Below are 10,425 nucleotides of genomic sequence, written 5' to 3'. Positions count from 1 at the left end.
CTTCTATTCTCAAACTGCTATAGTTAATGTGGTAAATATAAGTGGTGGTCCTAATTGGCCTCTTTTAATCACTTGAAAATCATATAATGTTGTACATATGAGGATTACAAAGAAGGTAACTAATATGAAGTTATTGTAAATTTTAGTCTCAAGCACGTAGTTCTAAACCTCAAAACAAGTAAGTATTACAAATTTATTTAGTGGGTGCTAAATATTATTATTTCTTAATAGTTTAGTGTTCAATCCACCGAATTACACGAAAGACCTAAATTTTAAAAAAAAACCAACAAACATCGCCGACCTTGGAGTACTATATACTTTAATTGCAGGTCGTACTCGTTTAGGTTGCCAAATTATTTACGGCATGAAACATAATATGCCAATTTAGTTACCGTTTTGTTCAAAAAATTAATCTTTTTTAATGGATACACAATTTATTGGATTTATACTTATGTACACATGTTGTTTGGGCCTAAATTTGGTGCGCCCAGTCCAAAGTCAAAAGCCCACATCATTTTTCAGGCCACCTGTTCGGACCTAAAATTTACGCACTCAGCCCATCGACGCGCCCAGCCCGTTAACAAATAAACAAGCCAAAGCGATACACTCGGCCCAAACATTGGAGGCCTGGAAGCAGTCAAAACCGAGAAGAAACTTGGGCCTCGAAAGGAACCGAAATTGAGCTTGAAACCAAAAATGGGCTTGGCAGGTTTGAAATTAAAGAAGGAAAAGAGAAGCCCAAAGAAAAAAACATACTCACGTGACTTTCCTGACTTTGAAAAGTAAAAAATTTCAACTAAAGTCAAAAAGAGAAGTTACAAATACACGCTTGCAGAAAATTTCTCCAGTCTTTTACAGGCAGAGAAGGATCAAAATCCTTTTATATATATATATATATATATATAGAAAAATCCGGCAGGCACTATTCTCAAAGGATACGCATACTGTGTTTTCTAAAAGAGAGATAAGCAGGAAATAAGGGGTTGCTGAAATGGAGAATCACACTTACCATCACAGTTTGAAAAGCAGTTAGATTGGAAAAAGGAGGTATGGGGCCCCATCAAAATACAGGGAAGTGACTGTCTCAGGAAATGATCATTGAGGGCCTAACTGCCAGAAAATGGATAGAACTCCCTTTCTTTTTCTTTTAAAAAACTAAAGATCTTTTAAGATTGTTTGCCGCCCATTATTAAAAGAATTAAAACTCCCGCTCCCAAAAGAATTGCTTATAAAAACAAGAGAGAGTGAACAGAGCAAGGACACAATAAACACAACCAAAAAAAATCAGTCAAAGGACAAACACTCAAAATGATCACTTGATCCCAGAGAGCCTTCAAGCAAATTGAAACAACCAATAGCTAGCTAAGCCACAAGAAAAGCCAGCTACAAGTCGAAACCTCTAGATTTCAGATCTAGAAGAAAGTCAATTAAAACGAGATTTTCCTCATTACAAATTTGGTTCAGCCAAGCCAAAGCGAGCAGAGTTTTGAGTTTTTCCACAAATATGAAAACCTCAACAAATTTATGGATAGCCTTGACTAAGCAGAACAGGTGCCACAATACAGTTCCAGCTCAAGTCCAGTCACTTCTGCCCCTTTCAGACTGAAGAAATCCCAGTTCTGGCCGTTCAAAAGCCCTCCAGGGCTTGAGAAAAATTAAAGCTATGCCAAACTAAAGCTTTGGCATCGATTTTGTAGCTGAAGCCTAGCAGTTGAAGTTGTTGAAAGTCCAGTCCAGCACAGGCATACCCAATCCAGCCCGGATCAGAACCATCTACCCAGACAAAGATGGAAGCACAGCCTTTTTTATGTCTTTCTGTAGTTAGTTTTTCCCTTTTGAACTTTGTAAAAGGGAGTTCTGCCTGAAAACGGTTCACTCTGTTATCATTTATTCTGGCCAGAACTACCAGTTTTGTACTGTGAAAAATTGTGAAGTCCTCACCAGTCTGAGGCAGGAAAAGAACTTACTTGGGAGATATTCCTCACCCAAATTCACAATCGCTTGTTCAAAAATCAATAACTTGGGGTGCAAGTTATTTATTTTTAAAGAAGTCTGCTAGGATTTTCATCGCTAGCAGTGGCACGCTCGCACACCAAAGAAAGTTGACTTGTTGACCAGTCAATGGTTTTCAAGACAATGGGGAACTTTACCCTACCATTTGAGGAGACAAATCAAAACGGGTGAACAATTTGGCACGCCCAGTGGGACTTCTCAGTATATATACTCTTAATATTCTAAAAGTATATGAATATTGGAAGTTCTAGCCAGAATCCACGTCGCACAATGGAACGAGACCAAGCAGCTTTCCAGGAAGGACCAGAATCAGAAGAAAGCGATGCTAGACAATCAGCTCATGGCAGTATTGGAAGCAGATGTTCCAGAACTGGTTCCAGGAGGCTGAATCAGATACAGGAAGCTGTGTTCCGGCAGGAGGCTACAGCACAAAGGAGCCAGGATACTCTGAATAATATGACAGCCATGATGCAATGGCAAGTTAACAGGCAGTTCAGGAAAGACCGTGAGGCTGCCGTGGCCAGAATTCCAAACCCTGATGCTATGGTTCAGCAGCTAGACCTCCTTTATGGTCCTCCGCCAGAACTAGCATGGCCATATCAGGAGAACCCTCTCATTGCACAAATAGCTGGAATACCAAGACCTGAAGAAATCCAAGCTGGAGAGAGGGGAGGAGCCCATCTCACCCAAGAACATGAGGCTCTAGTTAGGACAAAATGTCCTGCACCAGTTCAGGTTCCCCAGAATCAGCCAGAGCCTCCTATTCCACAACCAGTGGTCCCACGTGATCAACCCTTTCCACTTCTGCCTGAGGCACCAACTGTGTTACCCTACAAACCTAGAAGAATGGACCCCAATCCATTTCCTCCACTAGCAAGGGGCAAGAGGGGCAGATGGGGAATTAACCCTTTTGCCAATAATGACAGGAACAGACCAGGGGCAAACTGGAGGAACCATCCAGATGTTGAAGAAGAGGAAGAACACAGGGAGGAAGCTCTGCCCCGACCATACAGAATGGAGCACAGGTTTGACCATGTCCAGCCTGAACAGGGACGAAATCCACATCCTGTCAATGCTTTGAATGACATGGGGGCATTACAGAGAATGATCAGGGAGATGATGGAGCCTGAAGCCAGAAGAGGAGAAAGGCCTACCTACAGAAAGCCGTACCTGGCTTACATAGATCAGATTCCCCTACCCCCAGGTTTCAAAGTACCAAACTTCACCTTGTTTAACGGAGAAGATCCTCATGCTTCATCGGTTGAACACATAGGCAGATTTTCTGTCCAGTGCATAGCAATAGAGAATAATCCTCTGTTAAAACTGAGGCTTTTTGGAAATTCTCTCTCCGGACAAGCTTTCACCTGGTATACCAGTCTACCAGCTAACTCTGTTCAGACCTGGGAGCAAATGGAAAACGTTTTCCATGACTATTATTTCAGGATCCAGCCAAAAGTCACCATCAGTGATCTTGCCGCTCTCAAACAAAGTGAAGACGAACCTGGTCAGGATTTCATAACCAGATTCAGGAAGCTCAAGATGAAATGCTGAATTCCTATGAAGGAAAGACACTTCATTCAAATGGCTCAAACCGCCCTTAAGATTTCTTTGAGGAAAAGATTTGATGGGATGCTGTTTGGAGATCTGGCAGAACTGGCGGGCAAAGCCATGACTCTGTGTTTATTGGCACACACTCCCTTACTATAACCCGAAGGGTTGTACTAAACCTCACTGAGACTTCACCAACAGGTAGGCCAAATTCATTCCACTCAATTTTCTTGCGATATTTTTCTCCCATTGGAATAACTTGCAATGTTGTTTTACCTCTTTTATTCTTCTTTTCCTTGTTCATAGAATGGGGAATAGTTTCTTCTCAAGGTGTAGATTCAGAACACTCATCAGCTACTCTGGAAGAACTAGCTCCTTCTCTCAAACCACATCTACGTCTTTCCTTCCCTCCAACAGAATCTGCCATCTCAAGTGTAAATTTCCATTTAACCCAAAAAAAAAAAAAGTACCATAACATGTCTAGTTTTCTAATTAGCAATATGATGTTAAGAGAAAACCAACACAATCAAAACAGCAAAAGAACATGTCAGCACAATAAGTTCAATCGAAAATAGTATTAGCACATTGTAACTAAAGAAACTGATTGTGGTTGCAGTTGATAGAATTACAACTTAAAAGCAGAAAAAATGCAAGGGTCTTACTTTGATCACTACTACAAAAAGTGAAAAAGACGACCAGAAAAAGACGACGGCAGAACATAAAACCGTCGTTGTGTTTAAAAAGACGACGGTAACAAAAAAACCGTCGTGGATAAGTGCCTTAAACAACAAAAAAATGGAGGTACTATTGAATATTTTTTAAAAATGACGCACACAAATAAAAAAGTGTCGTCTTTTTAAAAAGGTTTTCTTCAGAGTTAAAATCTGACCAAAAAACAACGACAGCAGGTATGAATCCACCGACGTTGAAAATAAAGACGACAGTTCACCAAAAAACCTGCGGTGTTAACTCCTAACTAAACACGACCAACTGTTCTTTGTCCGCGTCGTATAATATAATGGAATCCACGTTGGTATACTACGACGGTGCCTTCTCTGTAAACCGCCGTCTTAATTTTTATTTCTTTTTAAGATTTAATTATTTTTAAATTTTGGTAGCCTACAAAAATTAAAATGAGATCCCAAGAGGTATGATATCTTACCATTGAGATCTTTGGATCCTGATCATAATCGAACCACCAAAGTGAGAAAGATAATATTTTAAATACACAAAATCCAAAAAGAAACCAGAACTGAACTGACCACTGCAAACTTTAAGAAAGACAATGTTTTGAAAGTTAATTATGTGTGCATCTTGGTGTCTTTGAGATACACCAAAACGCATACATCATTAACATCCAAATTATTTTCTTTGAGATGTGAGAGAGAGTGATGATGTATGTGTGTATGTGAGAGAGGAAGACGAGCCCCCAGAGAGATCAGAAGAACTTGGAACCCTAAATAAAAACTGAAACTGAAAGAAAGAGTCAAATTTATACAATAAATCTTTAAACTCACGGCGGTCCTTATACATATACCGCCGTCTAATTGTAAAAAACCACGTCGATTATTCTTTAATGAAATCCACGTCGTATAATTTTATGGAATCCACGTCGTATAATGTAATGGAACCACGTCGGTATATTATAAAAAAACGACGTGTTAAACAATATACCATGACGCGAGAGATTAATTTATCGACTTATTATTTTGGAGTGTACTACGACGGTACCTACAACACTACTGTCGTATTTATTTACCACGTCCTAAGTTCAAATTACCGTCATATTTTTTCTATTTATAAGTCTGCCTTCTCTGTAAACCACCGTCTTATTTTTATTGCTTTTTAAAATTAATTAATTTTTCTTTTATTTTGGTAATATCTTTCTTAACACAAAACAAAATTTAATTCTCAATCCTCAACAACATTTTCATCTTAAAAGGCAAATCTCTTCGTGTTAAATATTGATCAATATTTACACAATATATGTACACAAATTAGGCAAATACATCGTGGTTTCTTTTCTGCCTTCACCCTCAGCTTGTTCAGTTGTTTCTTCCTCTCATATGCAAGTTGGGCCCTCTCCTTCCTCTTGTTCTCAAGCTCCTGCATAGCCACAGATCAATATTTAAAAGGCAAATAATTTCAGATAATCAGATAACTTCCAAAAACAATAATTTCAGTTCACGAAAACTAATAATTTCATAAAATCAAAATCAACAAAGTGTGAAAAGCTCACTTCAGAGCATCAGGAATGACCATCCTCTTTATCTTATCATAAGGAGCATCAGGAACACCCTCGTATGCCTTCAAACGGGCATGTGCGGCTGCAAACCCATGCTTGGTCTTGTGAGGAATCATTCTGCAAACCCATGCTTGGTCTTGTGAGTGAAATAAAGCAGAAAACGCAACTAAAAACATTTGCTTTCAGAAAGACAATTTTTTAGAATTTGATGAGACAAAGCCAAGGGCAAGAAGAAGTTCGAACCCTAATTGAAAACTGAGAGTTAAAAAACGCATGAAAAAATCATATTTAAACAAATTATCATAAATATCCACATCAATTCTGCAAAGAGAACGACGTCGTGTATTACAAACTTTTGCCATGTATTAAAAAGAGAATGAAGTCGTTTTCAGAACCCCAAAGTAACCACGTCGGTTTCTTAAATTAAACAGTCGTTGAATTTAGAAGGACAATGTCAGTTTAGATAAACAAGCGTCGTCATAACCACATCGGAATTCCAAAAGTCGTTTGGCGTGTATTAAAAAGAGAACGACGTCATTTTCAGAACCCCAAAGTAACCACGTCGGTTTATTAAAATAAACAATCGTTGAATTTAGAAGGACAACGTCAGTTTAGATAAACAAGCGCCGTCATAACCACATCGGAATTCCAAAAGTCATTTGACTGTAGTGATAACCACGTTGGTTCCATCTTATTTACCGTCATTATAACTAAATACTAGGGCGGTTTTTAATAAACACATCGTAGTATTGAACTGTGGGAAAATATATAAACTTTTCGTCACTTGACCTAATGTTCTACAGTTTTCTCTCACCGATAAAATATCTCAGTTTCCCTCTCATTTCCCAAAAGTAGCATCATCGTCTAAATCTTGTCATCGTCTTCGTCTTCGTCTTCGTCTCCAAATCACCATTTTCTTACGTCGGAAGGAAACTTTCTTTGCACTCCAAAGGTTTTTTTCTCAATCTCTTCACTTTTTTTACATTTCATTTGAAAGCCATCGTTGTCTAGAAACAATATTCTGTCAAATTGAGCAAATCTTTCACTGATTTTGAATAAATTCATTAGTCCATCAGTCTCACTACATCAAAAGACAACTATTTTATCTTGTTTGCAACGATAGAATCGACACACCACGACGAACGTTAAACTGCAACAATTAGTCTCACTAATGCAAATTGCACGACAATTAGTCTCACTAATAACCGTCATGGTGTGACAATTAATACGTCGGAAACAAGATAAAACCGTCGTCTGGTGGGAGAAAAACTGTCTTTTTTCTTGTATCCCATCTCAGTAAGATGACGGTTGTATTTTGTGTTTTGACGTTGTAAATTTTAAACCACGTCGGTTCGTTGTCTGAATAACCGACGTGGCGTATAAACATTTACGTCATGAACGAGATAAAACCGTCGTCTTATTTCCATATATGGTCTAAGAGACTGCTTAATATGACGTCGTGGTGTTGTATTTCAGGCGACGGTGTTGGGTTACAACCGTCGTCCTAAATTGAATATCACGACTGTATTTTAGGACGTGGTTTCTTTATTATTACGTCGTTCTTTTTTAATAACCGACGTTGTTTTCCTTGCAGATTAATTAAAAATGGTTTCGAAATCTCAAAACAAGGAAGCTCAAGTGTCAGAGGCCAAATCAGTTTCAAAGGCTCAACTAAGTGTAGCCAAATCAGTTTCAAACGCTCAAAGGGATGAAGGCAAATCAGTTTCAAAGGCTCAAGTGGAAGAAGGAAAATTAGTTCAAAGCAAACCCTTGAAGAGGATGAGATTTTCCTCAACCTCTGAGAAAGACTCGAGCACAGCCACATTTCTTGAGAAGCCAAAATCCACCCGCAGTATCAACACAATGAGCCATGTTGTGAAGAGGAAAATTCAGAAGATTAAGCCTGTGGTTGAGTTCAATAAAAGTGGCAAACCACATGGCAAGGCTGCTATTGAGATGCAGTCTTATATTGGTGTTTTGGCACGCACCAGAGTCCCTCTTGTGGACAAGAAATGGACTCAATTGCCCAAGGACGTGAAGGAGCAGATTTGGGAAGCTGTTCAAATGGCCTATGTTATTGGGGATGGGTGCAAGAACATGGTCTTGTCGTCTGCCGCCAAAAACTGGAAGGATTTCAAGTATAACGTAACTAGGCAATATATCCTTCCATTCGCACATGACAAGGAGAAATTAAAAGAACTCCCTGAGCTTTATAAATTCATAGAGAAATCGCAATGGGATGCCTTTGTAGCTTCAAGGTTATCCCCATATTTTGAGGCTGTGCATACTGAGCAGAAACAGAGGAGGGAGAAATTGGAGTACAACCATAGGTTGTCTAGAAAAGGGTATGTTGGTTTGGAGGACCAATTGATAGAAACCATGCATGGTGAAGAAATCGATTGAGCTCTTCTATGGAAGAAGGCAAGAGAAGATAAAACAGGGAACATCCCTGATCCAAAGGTTGCAGAGAAGGAAAAAATAATCGTAAGTCTCACTAACTCTGTTCTAAATTTGAAAAACAGAGTGTTTTATTTTTGTATAGACGTCGCACATTTAAATAACCGACGTTATAAAATAAACACCGTGACGGTTTTTATTTACCGCCATTGTAAAATGAATAGAACGTCGATTTTTGAATAAATCAGAAGTCTATATAGAATTAATACGACGGCTTAAATTCCGTTTTGTTTTAAGTTTACTCACGCACACACTCTCCCTCTCTGTCTATTTCACTGAAATTTGTGGTGCACAATTTCTGGAAAAGAATACATATTTCAATAGAGTTTTTTCACTTCTTCATTAAAATTTACGACGGTTTTATCTCATCTAGACATTAGAATATTTATACAACGACGGTACTTTTGTACAGCCGTATGTAATGAAGTCCAACGTCTGTTTGTTCAATAGTCCATCGTCTTACTTAAAATACTACGACGATCTTTGATTTATGTTTTAATCTGTTTGATTTTGAATATATGACGGGTTTTTTTCTCCCGACGTTGTAAAGTGTAAACAACGATAGTATTTAAATACCAACGTGTTAAATTAATACTACGTCAGTTATTTAATAAAACCGTCGTTGTAAATGATATATTACGTCGGTTTATTTATCTGTTTAACACTCCGCTCAGTTTCTAACAATCTCTCTCTCTCTTTTAGGATGATTTGCAAAAGCAACTCTTTGAAGGCACTCTGACTGTCTCCGGGAGCAATGATGTCCTGACTCTTGCTTTGGGAACCCCTGAGCATGGTGGAAGAGTCAGAGGAGTTGGTGCTGGCATTTCCCCAACTCAGTTCTTCAATTTGCCGAAACAGCAGAGAGTGAAATTTGGTGACAAATTGAAGGAAAGTGTGAGGGAGGCAGTCAGAGAAGAGACCTTGAGGATTGAGGCGAGGTCAAGGGAAACTATAATGGAAGCAGTCAGAGCAAAGAGGGAGGCTATGTTGGCACATTTCCGTTAACTAGTTCCTAATTTTGATCCTAGCCTGATGCTCAAAACCCCAATTACTCCAATTACTTTACCCCCTCAAGATCAAAGCCCAAAAAATCCAATGTCTGATAAGGCAAGCTGCTCTGGGGCCACTGGTATCAGACCCCTAGCTTTGGGATTAGAAGATCCAAAGCCTGAAGCTGACACTGCTGGAAAACAGCAAGAGGACACGGTAAAATCTATTATTTTTTCTCTTTCTGCCTTTTAAATTTAGAATAGACGTCGCTCTTTTAAATATCCAACGTTAACATTTTTGAACAACGACAGTACATATTTACCGATGTTGAAAAAAAATAATATGTCTGTTTATTCCAAGAACCGTCGTCTTGAGTTAAATACCACGGCGCTTTTACTTGTTTTGCAAATTATTGGACATTAAAAATAACGACTGTGTTTTTTGCCGTCGTCTAATTCTATTATAAACCGTCGTCTATTTCATGATAGCATTAACTGCATTTTAATTAGACAACCTTTCTTTAGTGTAGCGACGTTATATAGTTTACACAACGACGGTTATGTATTTACCGACGTCTATAACCTTTCCTCCGTCAGTATTTACTAGAAACCTTCGTTTATATTATATACCACGTCTATTTTTTGGGTTTAGTTAGAGTCATTTATTTTAGTTCACTCACAAACTAACTTATATTTCTTTATTTATTTCTTTTAACAGGATCTCTCAAAGTTAGACACATTGAGAAGAATGTTTGCGATAGTATCATTGGTACATTGCTAGAGATCCCTGAAAAAAATAAAGATGGGATTGCGGCTCGGTTAGACTTATTGAACATGGGGGTCAAAACTGATTTGCAACCCGAGTATGGAGAGAGACGTACTCGCCTGCCTCTAGGGCCTTGGAATTTGTCAAGAGCAGAGAAGAGAGCGGTTTACAATTCTTTCTATGGTATGAAGGTCCCTGAAGGTTATTCTTCAAATATAAAAAATCTTGTATCTTTAAAAGATTCAAGACTTCTTGCCCTTAAATCTCATGATTATCAAACCTTGATGCAACAATTGCTCCCTGTGGCCATTCGTTCTGTTTTGGAGAAGCCTGCAAGGTATGCAATTACTCGATTGTGCTTCTTCTTCAATGCTATATGTGCAAAGACAGTAGATGTTTCCAAGCTA

Source organism: Prunus avium, chromosome 2, assembly GCF_965620075.1.
Source record: "Prunus avium chromosome 2, drPruAviu1.hap1.1, whole genome shotgun sequence".
Classification (NCBI taxonomy): Eukaryota; Viridiplantae; Streptophyta; class Magnoliopsida; order Rosales; family Rosaceae; genus Prunus; species Prunus avium.
Note: the sequence above shows the minus strand (reverse complement) of the source record.